The sequence below is a fragment of the Bison bison genome, unplaced genomic scaffold (assembly GCF_000754665.1).
Source record: "Bison bison bison isolate TAMUID 2011002044 unplaced genomic scaffold, Bison_UMD1.0 scf7180017864321, whole genome shotgun sequence".
NCBI lineage: Eukaryota > Metazoa > Chordata > Mammalia > Artiodactyla > Bovidae > Bison > Bison bison.
Genome location: NW_011494893.1, coordinates 1,545,547 through 1,567,012, shown reverse-complemented (window position 1 = coordinate 1,567,012; position 21,466 = coordinate 1,545,547). Strand labels below are relative to the sequence as shown.

The 21,466-nt window shown below is 52.1% G+C and overlaps 1 protein-coding gene and 1 long non-coding RNA gene across 4 annotated transcripts in view; both read left to right on the top strand.

Moving 5' to 3' along the window:
• The window catches only part of MYLK4 (myosin light chain kinase family, member 4), a 66,999-nt gene that overhangs the window by 15,029 nt on the left and 30,504 nt on the right, over positions 1-21,466 (top strand). The window lies entirely within an intron of this gene.
• On the top strand, positions 1,394-20,340 carry LOC104998012. Its single transcript, XR_826396.1, has 3 exons — positions 1,394-1,496; positions 19,216-19,425; positions 20,120-20,340. It is a non-coding gene; the product is annotated as an uncharacterized LOC104998012 (long non-coding RNA).

Here is a 21,466-nt window from a genome sequence, read left to right as displayed (position 1 = left end):
TCAGGTCCCTCCCAGACCTGCTGGGGAAGAATCTGCATTTTAACAAGGTCCATTGGTGACTCCTGTACTCATCGAAGGGTAAAAAGCGGTAGAATATTCACTGCCTCCTGCATTGACGGATGAAGGGTTCATTCACGTTTACTGTGAAAACCTTCCTGGCAGGAAAGCAATCGCTACCACGGTTGTGAACACACGCTTGCGCGTTACAGGCACGTGAAAGCGTTAGTCGCTCAGTCACGTCTGTCTCTTTGCGACCCCACGGACTGTAGCCCGCCAGGCTCTGCTGTCCGTGGAATTCTCCGAGCAATAATACTGGAGGGGGTTGCCATTCCCTTCTCCAGGGGATCTTCCTGACCCAGGGGTCGAACCTGAGTCTTCCTCACTACAGGCAGACTCTTTATTGTCTGAGCCCCGAGGGATGGCCTTCATCACACACATGCGCACACACACACGCACAACACTTGTGTGCACGCGTGTACATGCATGTGTGCGTGTGGGCGTGTGTGTATTTAGTGTGTACATCTTTCCAGGGGGTTGTCAGGCTATTTCTTGGGAACCAGACAATATCCTTTCTTGAACATTTTAAGAACATATTTTCCTTGATAAAATAAATAGGTCTAAGAATAGTTCTTTCCATTAGATTTCTCAGGCAGACAAAACACAAAACTAGTACTAGGGCCAGTTAGATAAGCTGCGGGAGGGACATGCGAGGTGCTGGGCGTGGCCTGCCTCCCCGTTAGATCAGCTGCGGGAGGGACATGTGAGGTGCTGGGCGTGGCCTGCCTCCCAGTTAGATCAGCTGCGGGAGGGACATGCGAGGTGCTGGGCGTGGCCTGCCTCCCCGTGAGGTCACTGGTCCTCTCCCGATGGACCCCAAGTTCCTGGCCCTTTTGAAAGGCAGGGTCCCTGACGAGCTGCTGCGTTATGGAAATTCCTTGGTCAGCCCTTGTCCACAAGGCAGCAGGTGATCTAACTGAGAAAAGGGATCATCTGTGAGGCCCTTCTAGTGACGGAGGCCCTTCTAGCGTGTAGGCATAGCATCTTGTGGGAGGCGGCTGGATCCAGGGCGTCTATTCAGGGAGGCCCTGCTCCCGAAGCTCCCAGGGTTGGGGGGAAGGTCCCTGTGTCTGGAGCTCCGGAGTCCGCCTGGGTTCCGCCCCTCACATTGGACAAGTGACCTTGACTCTGAGCATGTGTGTGGCTCTCTGATATTTGCTCATCCGGGGCATGTGTGCTAAGTTGCTTAAGTCATGCTCGACTCTTTGTAACCCCATGGACTATAGCCCGCCAGACTCCTCTGTCCAAGCAATTCTCTGGGCAAGAAGGTTGGAGTGGGTTGCTGCTTCCTCCTCTAGGGGATCTTCCTGACTCAGGGATTGAAGCTGCATCTCTTATATCTCCTGCACTGGCAGGTGGGCTCTTTATCACTAGCCCCTCCTGGGAAGTCCCAGGGCAGCATATCCCAAACTCCTGCAGATGAGAATCGCCTGCACGTGGTGGGTATTCCAACCCCAGGCCCCTGGAACCACAGCACCAGACTCCCCATGAGGGACCTGTGCCTCTAACGCTCTCTGGGGCTCCTCAGGGACCCCATGTGCCCTAGGGACCCCACCTGGTTCCAGTCCAGCTGACTCTCCTTCCCTCTCTGGGCTAGCTGGCACCAGAGGACACCCACTGCCAACTGAAAAGATAATGATGTGTCTCTGCTGGGGGTTGGTTAGGCCGTAGAACAGATATGATACTTGAAATATTTGGCCTCTGTGTGTGATGTGCACTCATCATGCATCTCTTCTAATCAAGTTAGTCTTGTGACCCCTGACGTCTCCTTAATTAAGGCTGAGCACAGCACGCATGTCAGAGGGCTCTCGGTTCTGAGGAACAGGTGAGTGCTGGCTGCTGTCATCGAGTTTCTTGCCCTCCGCGTGCTCGCTGGGTCTCTGGGGATCGTGGTTGCGTGGGAGTCGGGGGACGCCGGCTTTGGGCGTGTGTCTCCGCCGCCACCACAGCTCCCTTACCTTTGTGTTAGTTGCTGCAGTAAACATTTTGTGCCGTTAGTTGGGTAGCAAAAGAGGATTCATGATGATAAAATCAACAGATTAAGAATCTTAGCAGAAGGAAGATGTTACACAAGGTTTAAGGAAGAACCGGCGGTCGGGTCACCCTGTGTCCAAGCAGGTGGACGGGCCTGTCTCTGTGGAGAATTACACTGAAGCGGATCTTCCATGAATCGACTTGAGAGACTGAATGAAATCCAACCTGAGCGCTCTGGGCCCTACACGTGTCCACAAATAGCTGGAGAGGGCACCCGTGGACAGCGGGTCAGGGGAGGTGGCGGCGGAGGAATGTTTGGGAGGAACATCGAAGACCAGGTGGAGAGAAGGCCTGGCTTCTGCAGCGTGAGGCCTCTGGAGCGGACACGAAGGCTGGGGCAGTGCCTGTGGCCATTCCTGCAAACCCTCCCCGTTTCCAGCTCTGGGGCCCGAGTGACAGCCTCTGCTTCCCTCCCAGAGTGCCGGTCCCACACCAACCTGGACACCAGTGGCCTTTGGGCTTCCCTCAGCACGGCCCGCACAGAACAGCAGAACCTGCAGGCGGGGCGGGGGGTGCCCTTTGGAGCTGGTGGTGAACTCCGTCAAGGCCAGGACCCAGCTCAGACAGATGCTCTGGACGGGGTGGCCCAGCAGTCTGTGACCAGAAGTGCAGAGACTCACAGGCTCCACTCAGGCCGAGTGGAAGCCTTTGCTAAACGCCTCCCAAGAACCATTCCCGCTGGGCTCCAGCGAGGAGGACAAAGAAGTGCAGTTTGCAGAGCCCAGCGTGCTAGCTGTCAGCCACCCCGGCGCCCACATGCGCTGAGGGTGACCTGGGCGTTGGTGATGCTGCCCTCCTGGGGCTGGCGCGCAGGTGCGCCCAGTCTGCGCGGAAAGCGCTCAGCGCCGCAGATGCGTGACACTGCGGCTCCGTCTAAAAGATCATCGTTTAGCTGAGGTTGAAATGTCAGGCTGTCTGGATCAGGAGGAAAACCAGATGGGCAGTCCCAGCTTGGTTCCTGGGGCCGGAGGTTCTCCGTGCTCGGGCTGAGTGTCTGGGCCGCGCCTGCAGGCGGGCCCCTTCAGGGCTGTCTCAGGTCTCACTTGGGTGAGCAGAGCGGGGTCAGCCCAGGTGCAGGCGGGTGTCCACCGACCCCTCGCTGCAGCGAGGGGTGGGCCCCAGCCAGCCATTGCGACGGCCACTCAGTCTTTGCTGCTGCTTCTCTTCTTGGCCAGTCCCCTTAATGCTCAGTTCAGAGCCGAGTCTCCAGGTCCATTTGGAATAGAAGAGACACTGGGTCCGTGAAGCTGGACTCACGGAATCCGGCTTTTGCCCCGCTACTCTCTGAGCACGCAGCGGGAGTGCAGGGTGGGCGACATGTACGCCCGGCTCCCCTCTGCCCTCAGTCTTAGGGAGCAGGCAGGCGAGGAAGGGGCGTGGAGGGCTGAGAGCGGAGCGGGTGTAGGGGGGTTGCCTAGTCTGGGGGCACTGGGGAGGTCCCCCGGAGCAAGTGACGTCTCGGCTCTCACCTGACACGCTGGCATTCAGGAGGCGCTCAATAATTGAGGCTCGGAGTGAAGGGGGAGGCAGGCGTCAGGAGAGGAGAAGACACCCTTGCTGACCGGCCCGGCCAGGCCGAGAGAGCGGGAACCTCAGGGCTGCCCGGAGCCCGATACCAAGGTGGGGGCACCTCCCCCAGCTCCGACTTCCTGCTCACAGCCCTGCCTGTGTTTTATCAGCCCTGAAAGTTAATTCTGGTGGTTCCAGGCCTCATTCCTGGGACTTCTTAGAAATGAAATACACTTGGTGCCACTTCCCCTCCTTCTGAAATTACTGTTGCTATATTTTTAGTACGTTTTAGGGGAGTAAAAAGCATTACTTACCTCTAGTTTTCCACATAACCACTTCTGATGACTACCCCTTTTAAATAGTTTTTTTTTTTTTTTTTCAGGCCATCCAGCCTGAATTAACTTTTCTGTGAGAAAAGGTCTTTCGTGGTTTATAAATTTTCATGCAGGATGCTAACTGCCAGGATATTCTTGGATCACAACCAGAGGCTTAACCAGCCTCCCTTAACGATGAGACGAGGCGGGCCTGAGCCGCACCTGGACACAGTGGCTCTTTCATGGTCCACGTTCAAAGTCATGGCACCTCCCGGCTCAACCTCAGGACGTCAGGAATTCTCTTTAAAAACCTGTTTCCTGGAAATGGGTCTTTGCTGTGCTAATGGATAATTTTTCACTTCATATTTTTTTAAGGTGCATAAATTCTATTTTTTCCCCTGGCAAATAGAGAAACCCCAGGGTATTGGGGTGTGTGGTAAGAGCCTCCTCTGTATTAAACAGGACAGAGCATCCCTGTCCTGGGCCTTTAAATATTTCATTAGCAACCGGGGGTTCTTACACTGACTCCTTCTTCCCTGTCCTCCCCAGACACTGGACTGATTATTTTGATTAAAAGTGCTGAGTAAGAGAATGTGGCCTGAGAATTAGCCTCGTAAGTAAATGCCCAAGGCTTTAACCACAGAGGGACCTGCTCTGGGGCTGTTTAGAGTTCTCTATTCGACGTGCCTTTAAGGGAAGCTGGGTTTTTGAGGCCTGACTTCCTCCTTTGTTTTCTCATCCTTTCTCCTCCTGCGCTGAGTGATCCTCCTGGGCTCGAGCGTCACTCCAAGCTGGCAAAGTTCCTTGGTGCAAAATTTTCAGAGCTGCTCCCTCTGGGCAGTAGATTTCCTTCCCTGTGCTTGGTGGCCTGACGTCCAGGCCAGCTGGTGACGCCTGTGGGAGAAGTCCCTTCCTCCATGGGCTCAGCCCCGGGGGCTCAACCACCGCTGACCCTCGATCCACCCGTCTCCTCCCAGGGCGGCTTTGCTCAGCCTGTGAACCACACACAGCGGACATCTTGCTGGAACGGCGAGTTTGCTGTCAGCCAACTATCCATTCGTTCCTGGGGAACCGCTGACAGCTTACTCCTAAGACTCCAAATAAAACAATGCGTTTGCGAAAGACCGTGGTGGGTTTCCCGGGAGGACGGTGCCTGAGGAGGTGGATGGTTGCTGGCCGCGTCCCCACCTGGATGGGGCAGGGCTGCTTGGCCCAGGGGTCCTGCTGGGAGGACTGGCTCCAGTGACCCTTCTGGGTTATGTCAATGAAAAATCACAGAGGCCGTGGCTCCCAGTGTGGGTTTTAAGAGGCTCCTTTGTAGTTTGTCAAAAACTGCTTTCCCAGGGGTTTTGGTGTGTAAACACTGAGACATACCTCCGAGCGGGAACCTCCTAGAAGGAAACAAAATAAGGCCTTCAGCGTCTCCCCAGGAGGTTCAGAGTCACGACAGCACATCTGATGAGCTGAGCCCACCGTCTGGAAAGTGTCCCCAGAGGCCTAGGAGGGCGTCTGGCCCAGCGCTGCAGGCAGGGGGCGGGCAGGGCTGCCAAGTAAAGGTCAGGAGCCCCTGCAACCTGAACTCCAGAGGAGCAGTGCATCCGCTTTAGCGTGCGTGTGTCCGTGTAGTATTTGGGGCATATTTATATCCCACAGTTCCTCATTGCTTCTCTGACTTGTTCAAATTCTGCAGGACCTCCTGTTTTCTCAGTCACACGGTAACAGGGCGCGGCCTGTGAGCACGCTGCACACGAGGTGCGTTGTGATCGTGGCCACGGGCTGACGCTGGAACCCAGAGGCCAGGTGTGGGCGCAGCTGGTGGGCTGGAACCAGGAGGGCGTGGGGACCCCCGTGGCCCACTGCAGGGGTGCTGATGTCCTTACAGTGTCGGGGGCTGTTAAGGCCCAGTGGGGGAGAGGGACATGGCAGGGCTGCAGACAGGGAGGCCTGGGGCCACTGTGGGGGACAGAGAGAGGCTGACGGGGAGGCAGGGCTTGATGGACTGGTGTGAGGTCAGAAAGCAGCAGGTGTGACTGTCCTGGGTCTCCACATGGGTGACGGCCGGATACACAGGACTTGTGGTCAGCATGGTAACCAGGGGGTAAGAGAAATGGTCCCACAGCCCCACTGGGTTCTGAAGCCCCAGCCTGACCTGGTAGTCAAGTCACAGGAGAAGAAGGGCCCCACGGGCGCTGGGTGAGATGGAGGTGGCAGGAGCCCAGGATGCAGGGGCAGGCTGGTCGAGGCCCCAGGCGCCGATGAAGGCGTGAATCTCCTGCAGCTGCAGTCACCAGATGCTCTTCTTGTTGACCCCCTTCTTCAAATGGTGCCTGACGGGCTGGGCTGTATTACAGACAAGTGAGTGGCCCCTCCTGAGTGGTGGGGGCACTTCTCATCCCTGCAGAGAGCAGGGAGGAATCGCTGACCCCCAAGCTCTACGTCTGAGAACAGTCTTCCCCCAAAACAAGGACAGACAGGCTGCCCGCCCAGGACCGCCGCCCAGGGCCGCCTGGCCCTTGTGGGGACCTTGGTCAAGCTGCGATACCCGCTGACCTTTAGAAACAGAGGCAGGCGCTGCTCCCTCCTGCCCAGTGCCCTTGGAGTCCTGAGGCACTTTCTGGGCCCTGGTTTGCCTGTGTGGAGGGGAGGCCACATGACCTCCTGGTGGGTTAAGCAGGGGCCACCGGGCTGTCTTGCGTCCTCGGACGGCTGTCGCTGCCAGTGGTGACGTAGCGGTGAGACATGGGCCAGCCCCTCCAGACCAGAGCCTCAGATCTGTGCGAGTCCTGCTCAGGTGATTCTTAGGATTCTACAAGCTTGAAACACGTTTCTTGTGACAGAGCGTCTGTCCTCAGGGGTTTCCCAGCCCCTTTCCTGGTACTTCCCCATTTCCCTTCTCAGTTCCCGTTTTTATCCCCAGAACTTTGTGGGGCTCCCTAGGATCCCACTCCTTCCTTGTGACCAGAATTGTGGAGCAAGAGAATCCAAGGGCCTGTGTTTGAGTTCCTGGTGGATCGCTTTCATTTTCAAGTCTGATTCAGTTAAAGGAGCCAGTTCTTCAAGAGTCATGAAGATTGACCAGAGAGAGCAAATTCCTGAAGCTCTTGGGGTGCCACCCATCTGCCCACATCCATGTTCCCTGAAGCCCCACAGGGACTCGACGGGTACCCCACTTCAGAAAGCAGCGGCCTGTGACATAGTCACAGCTCAGAGCGTCAGGGGATTTGTCTCTCCTGCCGGGAGGGAAGAAGCTGGCAGTAAGATGTGTACACAGAGGTCTGTTTTAGCCTGAAAGACCGTTCAGTTAATTACAGTTAATTACGTCATCAGGTCTGAGGCTCCTTGATCCCCCGTGTCTCCCGCCACGGCTTTTGTCTTCTCTGAGTCCGGCCACAGGGGACAACATCAAGGGGGGATTTCCTTAGGCGGACGCCTGACACTGGGATCTGGTTTCAGAAACCACTCACCTATGGTCTCAAGATACTTGAGCCAGTTCCTGGCGAAAGGCGCCGGCGCTGTGTGCCCGACCCCCTTCCTCCCCGCCACCCACTCCGTCTGCTCTGCTGTTACAATGTCTGTCTGTAACCTGAGGCACCTTGCGTTTTCTGCAGGCCTGCAGCGACAGGGTCTCGGTACCATTTTTGGATGTCCACGGCCGTGTATGTCGGAGAGGCTGGCTGCTTCCTCCCTTCTTCAGAAACCAGCGCCCTTACCTCTGGGCTGACATGTGCAGCTGGCAGTGAGGGGAGCTCTGCTTGCTCCCCGGTGAGACAAGAGACTCTCGAAGACAAGAGGCGAGGGGCACTAACCCTGGTGGACCAGGAGGACCTTCCGGATACTGGGGTCTTTCCCTAGGGAGGCCTGGCCGAGCCGCGAGCTCGAACCTGGACCCACGTGTCAGGGTATCACAGAGGGAGCCGGGATGAGATGCGCTCAGGGCCACTGCCAACCGCGGGGTCTTTTTTTTGCTTCAATACGGAGTCCTGGTATTTGTTCCCTCGGTACATATGAGGTTAGCGACCGACCACAAACGTTTGAAGGATCGATTTCTGTGATATGAATATTTTATTAATGCTTGGCAAAAAAAGCCCTTTTTCCTTCCCCACAATTTTCCAGAAAGCTATCACTGACTCTTCACATTTTTGTTCCTCAGCTAGGGTAACAAACGGTGTCTAAATGTCTTCCTGCTTGAGTTAGGGCTTGAGTCAGCTGCATCAGAGTCAGAACACCTTTTTCAGAGCCCCATTGGACCCAGACCCTCTGGGATTCCTGTTGTTTTCCCCTAATATACCCCTGTCCAGAGCAAGCTCCCTCTGGACCCTCAGGGGCAGGAGCCCCAGGACGCAGGGTTTGGTGGTGAGGTCTAGGCTGCCGAAAAGCGCCTGTGAGTCCAGCCCACCCGTGCAGGTGCCGGGGGAGGAGCAGAAACGCGGTTCCTGGCCGCAGGGCGTCGAAGGGGATGGCCATGTTCAGAATGGTCCACCAGAGAGCCAGGGAGATGGGGACAGAAACAGACAGAATCGCTTTGTGGAGAAGAGCCCAGAAACAGTGAGGCTCCCGCAAGTGCTAACAGCCTCAGGAAGGGCGTCTGTCTAGCCGGGGCTGCCTGGGGCTGGAAGCCCCCGCATCCCAACCGCTTCCCCGTGAGCTCTGACTGAAGATGCCAAAAGCCAAACCGTGGCTTTATGAGGTGCTCCGGCTGGGCTGCGATGGAGAGGGAGCATGGAAAGTAAGACAAAGAGCACACGCAGACTCTGGGGTGCCAGTGAGGGCGGGAGAGCCCAGGAGAGCCTGGGGTGAGCGTGGCCCTCAGCGTTTCTAAGCAACCTTTGCGTCTCCTGTTCTGCTGAATGTCCTTGCATCCTTCCGTCTGGGAAGCTGACTTGGGCAATTCCATATTCTCTCATTTCCGTTCTGGAACGCCTAGTATTTGAGTGCTGGGTCTCCTGGTCTCGGAATTTCTTACCTTTCTCGTCTGTTTTCCTTCTCTGCTCTGCTTTCAGGGAGTTTTCTTTATTGTGGGGGTTCCTTCAAGTTCTCTCGTCAACTATCGGAATCGATCCCAACAACTCTTTCCTATTCTCTGAGCACTTCTTTTATGTAAATCCTGTTCTAGTAACAGAGATCGAACATGTTTCATGGGCATATTGATGAGTTTTCTTTTAGTTTTTTTTTCTTGCATCACCTCTGCTGCCTCCAACTTGCTTTGCTTCATTGGTTTTAGCCTCTGGTTTTCGTGCTAGGGCAGAAATGGCAACGCTTGTGGGCATGTTAGAATTACCAGGAAATCCTTAAAACTCAAGTGTCCAGACCACAGGCCAGTTGAATTATAATTGAATTATAATCTCTGGGACTAAGATGAAATACTTAGTACTTTTCAAAGCTCTCCAGGGTTCTGTGGATAAGCCCTGTTGCTTCTCCACGTCCCTCCTCTGCTGTCCTGAGACTCCACTCTCCTGTCTGGGTCATTCGCCCATCTGCCTCCCGTTTCTAGTGTTCTGTTGCCACCGTGTCTCCTCATGTTACCTCTTGTCTCTGTGAGGGTGTCACCCGTTTATTGCTGTGGTGGTTTTAACAGGGTCTGAAGAAGGCACAGAGCATGGAGTAAGACAGGGAGGAAAGGAAGGGCTCTTAGAGGAGGTCAGTTCCAAACCAGGAGGAAGGGTCCTTCTAGTTCAGTTCTGGTGGATACGGACACAGGTACAGCTGTATCAGCAGTGATTTTACTTTGCTTCATTTATTAAAAACGGGGCTATTCCCTGAAAATCCACCCAGATTTTCTTTGACTACGAGAGCGCTGGCACCACCCTCGTCTACAGTTAAAACTTCACAAGGTCAGTGTTTACTCATTTATGGTTTAGTCACTAAGTCCTCTTTGTGACCCCACGGACTGTAGCCCGCCAGGCTCCTCTATCCATGGGGTTCCCCAGGCAAGAGTACTGCAGTGGGTTGCCATTTCCTTCTCCAGGGGCTCTTCCTGACCAAGGGATCAAACCCAGGTCTCCCGCATCATAGGCAGATTCTTTACCAACTGAGCTACAAGGGAATCCCTACTGATTTATAACTAGTGATAACAGACTTGGTGAGAGTTTGCTTTTCTCTATTTGTTCTGGTTAAAAAATTAGTGTAAACAATATTGCAAACTGGTAAACTGATTAAGAGAAAGATATTCAAGGATCTTACTAGAACTTAAATGCAGGAAGATGAACAAGTTGCTGTCATTACAGATGCTGCTGATCTGATCTGCTCTGCCCTGAACCACACTTCAGTAGCTATTAATCTGTGTCACTGAATTAACAGAACTGGAATAAAACTCTTCCTTCTTTTTAAACAGATTTCATAATTTTATTTTTTTACATACGTTTGGTCTGCCTGAACTTGGGACTGTGGCGTGTTTAATGAAAATAACAAGAAGACCAACTGTGAGGTGGAACATGTCATTTCTAGTTAATAAACCAGTAAACACAGGCAAGGAATCCCGGCTGTAAAGCACTGCGCCTTTCCACAGTCAATTAATGCAGAATTATTTGGCATGTTCAATTCTGTAGCTAGGTGGGAAGTTGGTGTATTTAATTGCGCTCAAGCTCACGCACTTACCTATGAAGCAGGGCTCTCTTTCCTGCTCTCAGGGCCGGTAACGGAACCGGGGGCAGCGGTGCCTCGGCCGCCCCGCCCCGGAAGCACGGTTGGTTTGTCTCCCCCACCGTGACCCCTGCCCTCTCCCCCTCTTTCTGTCTTTCCTTCTTCGCGGATGAACTTCCAGCGCTCTGGTCCCTGTGCCGGGGCCGACTGGTGCACTTTTTCCCATGTGTGGGTGGATGTGACTCAAGGATGTGAGCCCAGACCTAGCTACACATCCTGCCTTTTGAAGGGTGTGGGTGAGTGCGTGTGTGTATGTGAGTGTGAGTGGGTGTGTGTGTGTAAAGTGTGGCTTTCTCTCAGAAGCCTGGGAGTTTCGCTCACTCCTGGCTGGTCTGTCTACCACAGCAGTCCTGAGTGGGGCCAGTGGAGTGAAAGAGAAGGCAGGGAGCCGGCCTCGGAAAGTCACACGAAGGCTCCAGTGGGACTGGTGACATCCAGCCTTATGAGTGTGAAATTTACAGACTCCCAGTTTCCCCAGCAACACAGCTGCACCTCTTTTGTTTCCTGTTGAGAAAATAGATGACTAAGAGCTATTTTATCCATCAATTCTGTCAAATAGGCTTGACTTTTGCCAACCACACTGGTGTGACCGAACATGTGAACGACGGTCAGAGTCCGTGCGTGCCCGTGTTCAGTCAGCTGCCGCTTAGGGATGGTACGTGGCTTCAAGAAACAGAAGGGCTTCCCTGTGGCTTAGCTGGTAAAGAACCTGCCCGCTGTGGAGGAGACCCGGGTTTGATCCCTGGGTTGGGAAGATCCCTTGGAGAAGGCAATGGCAGCCCACTCCAGTGTTTTTGCCTGGAAAATCCCATGGACAGAGGAGACTGGTGGGCCACAGTCCATGGGGTCGCAAAGAGTAGGACACGACTGAGCGACTTCACTTTCTAGAACTCACACTCTAGTGAGTTGAGTACATGAAGGTTTAGACCCTGAGAGTCTAGACGTCCAGAGGTTTGGTTCACAGCCAAGCTCTCTGAAATACTCTGGCTTCTCCCTCACGGCCCCAAGGAGCTTACTGGGGCTCCTGCCACGGACCTGCTTTCCCTGTAGCTTAAGGACTGGAAGGGCAAGAAGTTTTCCTTGAAAGCTTTTTACTCTCTGATGCTTATATCTCAATGGCCAATCCTTCTACAAAAGAGGCTGAAGAATGTAGTTTTTTAGCCGAACACATAATCCAGGTGTCTCTTAGAAGGGAAGACGGGGAAAGGACATTAGACAGACTGCTCGCGACCTGTGACATGGTCTGTCCAGAGACCAGGCCGAGTGAGCGCATGGGTCCGTGGGCAATGAGGGGCTTCTTCACACGTGGGCCAGAGACCCCAGCCCCGGTGTCCCCAGCACTCTGACTCCCCGAGACTGGGGTCTTGGGTGCTGGGTGTAAGGCATTTCCCAGAGGAGGCAGCTCATGGCAGTAAACGGAATGCTGAATACGGAGCGAGAGGGGGTGGGTGCACATCCTGAGTGATGCTCAAGCTGGACAAGTTGCTTGACTTCCTGGAGGCTCAGCTCTCCCCTGCCAGGAGGACACGCTCACCTTTACTCCCGGGAGGGCCGAGGCGAGCCGGGGTCTGCGGACGTGTCTTGGCTGGGAGCCTCGCACACGGTGCTGCTGACTCAGCGGCCTTTAACCTGAGGAGCCGGGGTCGCAGGCCCACCCCGGACTGGGGGACCCCCGGCCTGGGGGACCCCCGGACCGGGCAGATGTGAGCTGCTGGACCTTCACCTGGAGTCCCACACATGGGTGCTGGGGTCGACAGCCACAAGGTCATTCCCAATGCCAAATGGCGCCTTGTGAGCCGCTCGGCCCGGGGAGCAGGTGCGAATCGGATCTCGCGAGGCGCGGGCCGCTGCCGCCGCAGCCCACCCACCCTGGGCTCTGCTTGCGAGTCTGCTTTGTGTTTCAGGAGTTCCGTTTTTATACTGGCTCGTTTACAGATGTTTGATCAGGTGTGAACTTCTACCAAGAAGACTATAAAAAAGCAATTTAACCAGGGAGTCTGAAATGCCATACGAAGGGTCGGCCTCTACACAAATTACGTACTGGACTTTAAAAATGAACAAAGTTGCTCTTTCTTTTTCATTTCCTTGCGAAGCTCCTAGAAGGAAAGTTCAGGAGTTCACTTCGCCTGTTCGGGGCAGCTGTCCCAGCAGCCACACTGTCCTGTCTGACCTCAGTTCTTCTCTTTTCCTGACACGGCCTCTCCCTCCTGCTCACCAGGCAAACACCTGGGTATGTTTTCAGGCCTGGCTCAAGGGGCAACGCCGCCTCAAAGCCTCCATAGCCAGGAGCCCCCGGAGGAAGCCCTCTTTCCCCTGGGCTGGGGTAACCCTGCATCTTTATCGTAAGAGCGTCAGGCGCTGATTGAGAACTTACCACATGCCAGCCGCTGGTCTAAGTGCTTCACATGTGTTCACTTCATGCTCATGAACGCTCTGTAAAGTCAGAACCCTTATCATCTTCAGCTTACAGATGAAAATTGAGGCACAGAAAGGTTAAGTAGCTTGCGCAAGATCACACAGCTAGAAAAAAAAAAGCCAAGGCAGGACATGCATCCAGTCTCTTAAGCAATTATAACCCACACAAGATAATTCTTTTAACAATGCACTTCTCAGTTTTTCTCACTTGATTATAAGAATTTTCCGTCAAGGGCTTTGTCTTATTCCTCTGAACATATTCAGCATTCTATCTTGAATGGATGAATGAATGAAGGGGTATACACATACCAGCATGGGGAAACAAATTCAAACAGTACAGGAAACTTGAAAGTGATGAGAAATTACACATGGCTCCAACTCAAGTTTCTCTCCACGGTGCATGCTGTTGAATTTCCTGTGGTTTCTTTTAGGAATGCCAGCATATACGTATGTGCTTTAAAGAATTCATCCAAGCAGGATCAAACTTGAACACATTCTGTTCATTCCTAGTACATACAGGGCTATTTTTAACTTAGCAAGACTGAAAAGCGTTTCCCATCCATCCACCGTCCATCCATCCGTCCATCAGCAGACGCTTGAGTCTCTTCCACGTTTGGCCGTTGTGGATAATGCTGCTGTGAACAGGGCTGCGCAGATACATTTCTGCATTCTTGCTTTTAGATCTTTTGGGTGCACCTCAGCAGCGGGACTGCTGGTCGTATGGTGGCTGTCTGGTTGAATCTTTGGAGAATCCGCCTCACCCTTTGCCCTGCTGGCTGCGCCATTTTATGTTTCCACCATCAGTCCACAGGGTCCCGATTTCTTCACGTCCTCACCAACACTTACTGGTTTTATGCTAGGCTCCCAGGCTCGATGGGTGTGGCGGGTATCTCGTGGTGGTTTGGGGCTTATGTTATTTTATTTCTCTGCCCATGTGGCATGTGGGATCTTAGTTCCCTAACCAGGGATTGAACCCATGGCCCCTGTAGTGGAAGCTCAGGGTCTTAACAGCTGGACCACCAGGGAAGTCCCCTGGCTTATATGACTCTTCATTCCAGAAAAATTATCCTTCACCCTGGGTTTGGGTGGGAGTGTTTTAAGGAGAAAAAACAAAAGCAAAGCTCTCTGTGGGACGTGGCTCAGGGCGTGTTTGTCAGCCAGCGTCTGGGCCCAAATAAGGGATCCGACCTTTAAACTGGCTGGGAAGTGCTGCACCGCCCCGCCAGGCTGACCCCCAGCGACCTCCCCGGGGATTCCTGAGTGTTAAATTGTGCCCTGACTCTGGGTGGGAACGGCCTGCTCTAACAAAATGCTGGTGACTGCTTTGTGCTGGCGTTTATGGCAACGGGAGAGTGTTCTTCCAAGTGTCGGGGTCAGGCATGGATACGCCTCCCGGGAGGTGGTGGACTTGCCCCGGGCGGTGGAGTCTGTGCAGACAGCTGACCCGGCTGTTCTGGGGACCCTGCATCAAGCTGGTGTTTGTGATGCTTTTCTTTTTCCAAAAACACTTCCGCATTCGTCACTGTATGTCAGCCCCTCAGTGATCTTTAAAACTAGGGGCGATAAGCCAGCGTCTCTAACGTGGAGCGCTGTTCGCAGGGGGTGCAGCTGGTTAGCAGAAACGCCCCTAGGATCCAGCCTCCTGACTGTGGGCCAGTGATCCATCTGACAGAGATGGTCCCCTCCCAGAGTTAGGATTTCGTGCCTTTGAAGAGCCTGCTTTCTTCAGGACTTTTTCTGGCTTCAAGCAAAGTACCCTGTCGAGCAGTGGCAGAGGGCAGCTTGTATCTGGCCCTTTCTCTGTGGACCCTGGTGGTAAAGACCAGCTCTATGAGGATGGGCACAGCCCTGGGGCCTCCCTAACCTTGGCAGGTGCCACCTAGTGCCCCTCACAAGCCTTCAAGACCAAGGCTGGTTAACTCTGCTCAGCTTAAGGCTAGAGACCTCTGCTGATGACTCTCATGATGGTTAAAACCAATGTCTCCAAGCATGAATGCCGTAGACTGAGGAATGCCCTGGGTCTCCTCTTGTTGCTCTGCGTAGCTTGAGTCAGAGATTACGGGAAGTTCTGTGTCATCAGAGAAGGTCTCTGAGTGACCGGTGGTTCCCAGCTGGACTTTGGGCGGCCTGAAGTAGGTACGGGTCTGAGTGGCCCTCCCCAGGCTACTTGCACAAACACAAACCCACGCATAACCAGTCTGTCTTCTGGAACTTGCTCTCCGTGAGCTGAGTGGCCGGGGCACCGGGGCTCATGGACACAGCAGGTGGACACCACTGATGGACAAAGGCGGCCAGCTGAGCGTGGTGGCGTCGCTCCACAGAGGTCATCCCCGGCTCAGGTGGCCCCTGCTGAGAGTGAGCCCCGGGGCATGATGAAGCTGTTGTTCCAGGGACAGCAGAGTCAGCGCCCGGGGGTTTCAGGTTTCGTGACTTAGTGGGAACACGGTGAAGGTTTCCTCAAATAGACGGGCTCACAGAGTGTCCTTTTCTGCTTTAAAACAAAAGAGGAGAAAAACCCACCTCACATGCTACCTCTGACATGTTATATACTTACTTGCAAGATGTATGCCTTTGATTGATTATTTATATCTTTACAGAAGCACCTTCTTTGTCAAGGATACTACAACTGGAGGAAAGAGCTTTTGTTTCCAAGGAAAAACAGTCATTGGTCACTCTTAAGTCGCTCTTCAAAATGACTCCCCAGAGCCTGCTTAAAAATTACAGACCCGAAATGTTGCCTTATGTCTTTTAAACCAGAGATACCCAACGTTAGCATTACTTAAAAATAGTTTTTAATTAGTGGATAATGTTACACATGAGATGCCCTTCCAAAGCATCTTAGCACTTTACAGCTTCTCAGATGATACCACCCTGTGAGAGTGTGTTCTTGAGCCCTGGGCTGACTCCCCACGCAGAAGCTCCTGAAGGGTAACCAGGTTTCCTCCTGTGTCATGCTCAAACACAGTTTGAAAATAAAAAGTCTTGCCCTCATTTCATTCCATCTTTACTGAGCCAGAGGTAAGAGAATTTCATGAGGAAGTTTGGAAGTAACTGGTGACTTGAGGATATTTAGAATATGGACCACCTGAGGGTGAAGACAAGGACTGCTAAAAAATACCTCCACAGATTTGTAAGGTGCATTCATCAAGGAAATGTGCTAAACTCATTCTTTCTTCTCCTGAGTTATTAACCTGGCTGACGTGAGAGTGCCGTGACTTAGATAAATTTCCACAGCTCAGTTTCTTGCCGTGTCTTGTGGGAAGTGCAGAGGCATGTGAACTGGCCAGCAGCAGAGCGCTGATGCTGTGGTTGGCTAGAGAACTATCCCCAGGACAGAGCCCGGGGCCGTGGTCCTCAGCGTCCTTCCTGCTGTGGCTCGGTCGGAGGCCCTCTGTTCCCGCCCTGACTCCTGTGCGTGGCTGTGTGCAGACCAGCTCCCTGGCACTCAAGAAAACACACCTCCAGCCCAGTTAGGGTGAGAGATATTATTATGAGAATAAATGCACCACTGCGATCTGGAAAACGGACGGCCAGCAGATTTCAGTACCTGGGACACAATTAGTACCAAAGTGTTTGAGCATCTGTGAGGGACCCTAAGTAAAGCAGGCTGTGCTGTGACCTTGCCCTTCGTCTCAGCCTGCGCAGCATCTAAACTCCAGTGTTAAAGACACTGTAAGGTGCGCTTCCAGTCTCCCGGGGAGGCCCGGCTCCACAGCTGAGAGCAGCCTGCGTGAGAGAGGCGGCTTCACATCTCCAGGGGAGGCTTTCAGGACCGGAAAACCTACAGATGAGGGAAGCTTTAAGCCAGTACATACAAGTGGTTAATTTTTAAAAATGAAGCTTTGATGTCCCATCCAAAAGTTTTCAAAACAAGGCTTGATTTCTATAAGTTTTGCTCCAAATGGACTTCTCTGATAAACAGACATGTCAACATGATCAATTACTATTTGGGTAAATATTTTAAAGAACTGTAAGAAATTATAAGAAATAACTTGTTATTCTGTCCTGCCTCTGGACGGCTAGTCCTTGGACGATGGTGACACCGTCTTGCTGGTTGTCTCTTCACCCTGGCTGTCTCAGGCACGTGCCATAGAGGCTTGGTGAATTAAACGCTAGTTCACAGACCTTGCAGAGGAGTCTTGGCTGTGACAGAACTCTCCGCTTAAGACAAAGTTTGCAAATTAGATGGCTAGGACCTGAAGGAGCTAACCCCAGGGCAACTGTTCCCCACCCTTGACTGTGCGTTACTCACAGGAGCTGCCCAAGAAAATACACAGGGCGCCGCTTAGAATGGAATTTCAGAGAACGAACGATTTGTTTTGGTAAGGGACACACATTAATAATTATTTGTCATTCATCTGAATTTAAATTTAACTGGGCGTCCTGTGTATTCCTTTGCTAAACCTCATAAGTCTAAGGCTTTAGAAAGGGTTGAAACGAGGTTCTCACTTTGGCGGTTTGGCCTGGGATGGGGCGCCAGGGCTGGGGTGCCTCAGAGGCTCTCCAGGTGACTATTCTGCAGGTGGGGTCGCGGGGCGCTGTCCTGTAGGGTACATTTCGACCTTAAACCTGTTCTCATGACCTCCAGTTGGAAGCATCTGCGCCTCCTTTCCGAGGTATCCCGGGCCTTAGGACCCCAGGGGCCAGTGGTGGGGGTCTGTGGCCCGCAGGCCTGGGGAGAAGCGGGAGCTGTGAAGTGGCCTTGACATCTCTGCCCTTCCTGAGACAGCGGAGCTTTACCCTGGGAACTTCTCCCTGTTAGAATTCTCCCGAAAAGAAGTGTCTGTGCCCAGGCGCTGGGCTCCTTGGCTCATCTTGCCATCACAGATGCTGCTCCCAGCTCTGCACGGTCCTCAGAGGTGATGCTCAGCCCCTGGGCACCCTGAGTTCTCAGGAGGCCTCCTACACCCGAGTTCCCACACCAGGGCACCCCACAACCCAGGGAGGCCTCAGACTAGGAGAAGGGCCAGCCTTTGCTGGTCCCCCCAAGTTTGATCGTGTATGAGAGCCGAGTCTAGGCCTTAAACCCTTCGGACTCCCCACTGGAGAATGCTGCTGCCTCCTGGGGCCCAAGCCCAGCATCGGGGCCTGTCAGCCAGGAGCAGGCCTTGCAGGGTTTGTCTTCCCAGCTGGAATCCACAGCAGTGTGTCTCTGGATTCCCGCTTGCTTTTCTCTGCTCACTTGGTGGTGCTGGTCACACGCCTGAACTGGGGAGCTTGCCACGGCCTTGGGTCTGAGGCAGGCGAGGCTCCTCTGAAGACAGTGCCCAGTGGGAGGAAGGGGACTCGAGCGTGAGGTTAGGCCTGGCCCTGGGTTTCTTTGAGCCGGACACCACGCCTCCCTGGCAGCTCCACAAATAAGACACAGCACTGTGGATGGAGACTGGAACCCCTGAGGGCAAGCCAATGCAAGTGTAAGATGGTGGGTTTCATTTTAGATTTGTACGGTTTGAAATCCTGATACCATGACAAAATGGTAAGATCTAGTAATCATTGGAATCATGGGATTAAACACAGAGTTCTGAGCTCATTTGTGTAGAGTTTAGTTGAAGGTGTCCGTGAGTCCTCCAAGGAGAAAAAACTGGGGCTCGGTGCTCACAGATGTCAAGCACACGGAGGAGAAGCTGGGAGCTGCGTGATAATGGCCAAGGCAGGAAGACGCGCCAAACAGCTGTCAGCTCCTGATCACATGTGGACCCTGAGGACCGCTGCTGCGATGAGGTCTAAGATGAAGGCACAGCATCGCCTGCGAGGATGGGATCGTCTGCCATCTGATAGGCGCGTGGCTGATGGAGGGAGGCTAAACCATTAGATATTTTTACTAGTGACCTATCAGAGATGCTCATTTAGAAAGAAACCAGATAGCATTTTCAAGGATGTGAGCTCTGTAGGAAAATTACTGAGGTGTCCTAGCCAGAAGACAAACCCGGTCTTAATAAAGACTTCTGCACTGAGGCAGCCGTGGAGGGAGGAGGCCAGAGCTTTTAATTTGAGTTGGAGTACAAAGTAAGACGCCAAAAGATTAAGTGGAAGGAACATATAGTCCTGGATATAAACAAAACACAGCCCTGTGAGAAGCCCAGCGCTGGCAGAATCCTTGAGCCTATTAGCAGCTAATTAACTCCTGTGCTAGCTCGGGCTAATGAGACCGATGGCCTGGTCACAGCAAATCCGAGAGGGGACAATTCCTTCTGTCTTGTTAGTGGGGGGAGTGGAAACGGGACACGTGGCTTTTTTCTTTTTCCAGGGCCGAAATTCACGACGACAAAGGCTACACTGTATGGCAGATCTGTGAAGTTAAACTTTAAGATCAACTCCTTGGTATCCTCTGAAAAAAATGATTTGAAAAACGACTTGAAGAGAAGCTAACAAAATATAATGCTTAAAGGCAAATTTAAAAAAACAATTTTCATCAGAGAACGTGACTCATAAGCACACATTTTTGTTATTTCTAAGCGTAAGTACGTTTATAGATTCAGTCAGCTTTCCCAGCTTCAGCTTCGGAGCTGGTGTTCTTTGGCTAGTACTTGAATTTAGTAAGGAAACTTATTTAGCATTATGAATTATTAAAGCATTGTTTAGAGGCAGTATATTTAGATATAAAGATGAGACTAATTCTATCAAAATTCTTATTTTTTAATTTTGATAATGATATTAGGTTACCTGGGGGAAAAGGTTATGTATACTTTCAGACATGAATTTGGTTAAATCAGTATAGATGGGAGCAAGGTTTAGTAAAAATATGGATGATTATGAAATGCATATGAATAGTATGCTGTTTCATTAAATATATATACATATATATATATCCATGTTATAAAATAAACTAGTTTTAGTTATTTAATCACTTGAAAAGAATTCCTACATTCTAGAATTTTTGAGTTAAGGATTTTTTTGCAGCTGGAGTCCCTATTTTATAGAACATGGATTTTCATAGGAGTTGGAATCCTCATCTGGTTAATTTTCTTTAAAATTAAAAAAAAAAGCCCCACATTTGACTTCGACATTAATTGTTATTACTTTTAGGAGAGAAAAAAATTTGAGGTGCTACTAAGAGTAGACTCATAAAAAGGACTTAATATTTTTTATAACATTTACGCGAGAAACTGAGCTTATTTATTTTTAAATAACACTACTTCTGTGTTAAATAGGGAAAATTGTGCCGATATGAGTGGCTTTGTGGAGTGAGCAGAAAACGAGCAGCAGCCAAGTGCTAGCGGGTGAAGCAACGTCCAGGCTCAGACGTGGCCGACGCGGCCACGGCAAGTCACATATTTGTGCAAATGTACCCCAGCAATAATGAGGTCAGCTTGAAAAATATATTGCTTATAACTGAATTAAATCAAAATGAAAAATTTTATAGTGATTGTTAAACGCCAAATTGAACTGATCTCATTAAATGTGAAATTCAAGTATATTTAGACTTTTGCCTAAATTTTAATACATGAAAATAATGAGACATGACCAGAAGAGTTGGAAAAAGTTACTTCTAACTTTTTTTTCTTTTAGCAGTCTCTCATTTCACAGCTTAGATGTATTTTCTGGAGTCGGATGAAGTAGCCTAGCGTGTGAGGCTCCAGCGCCGCGCGTCGCAGTGAACAGAGGACGGGCTGCCGGCGTCGGCCTGGAGGTGGAGCAGACGTGAGCGTTCTGCTCGTGACCCGTCACCTAGTGCGGTTATCTTTCGTGTGAGTCAGGTTCACAGAGAAGAAAGAGCTCATTAAACTCGAGGAGGGGCTGCAGTGGCGTGGAGTGAGTGTAGACGAGGTTTATACGAGGTTGTAACTGAAAACAGACTTCAGTTCTGGGCTTGGGATACCCACAGCTGCAGCTTGCGTCCAGGCGGGTGCAGTGCCGCGTGGGCTGCGGCCAGCTGTCGCCTCCTCGTGGGCATTGATTTATCTCCTGCTCTTCCGGGGGCAGTCTGGCCAACAGTCTCCAGGAAGATGGATGAGCAGCTGTGTGCTGTGTTGCTTCCTGTGGAAACCCACGGAGAATTCCAGGTGGGCCCCCACAAGCCCAGGAAAGTAGGCCAGCCCCTCCTCGTTTTCAGACCCTGTCCAGCCCCAATCTACTCCATTTGGATACAAGTGCAGGCACTGACAGAGTTTCCTTAATCCCCACTATTAGGTCTTATTTGAGAAGAAGATTTCCCTCCAAACAAAAGTAGTCACTTTAAAGTTTACTGGACCTGTGTCCTTCTCACTCTGGCGACCCGATACCAAAAGACAGATTAATGCTTCTGTTTATACCGGTTCATAACATAAAACAATTCTGCAGTTGCCTGTTCTAAGCGTCTAGAGACCTGCTGTGTAGTAACACAGCGGGCAAGGAGAGCTGTGTGCACATTTGGAAACGGTACTGCGGTGGGCGGGTGTTTAGTGAGAGGAGAGGAGAGCACAGTCTGTGACGCATGAGTCCAGTTGGCACTTTAGGGAGGACGGCATTGTGGGGGAAGTAGCCAGTACTCACAAGAACCATCGCTTTTAGCAGAAATG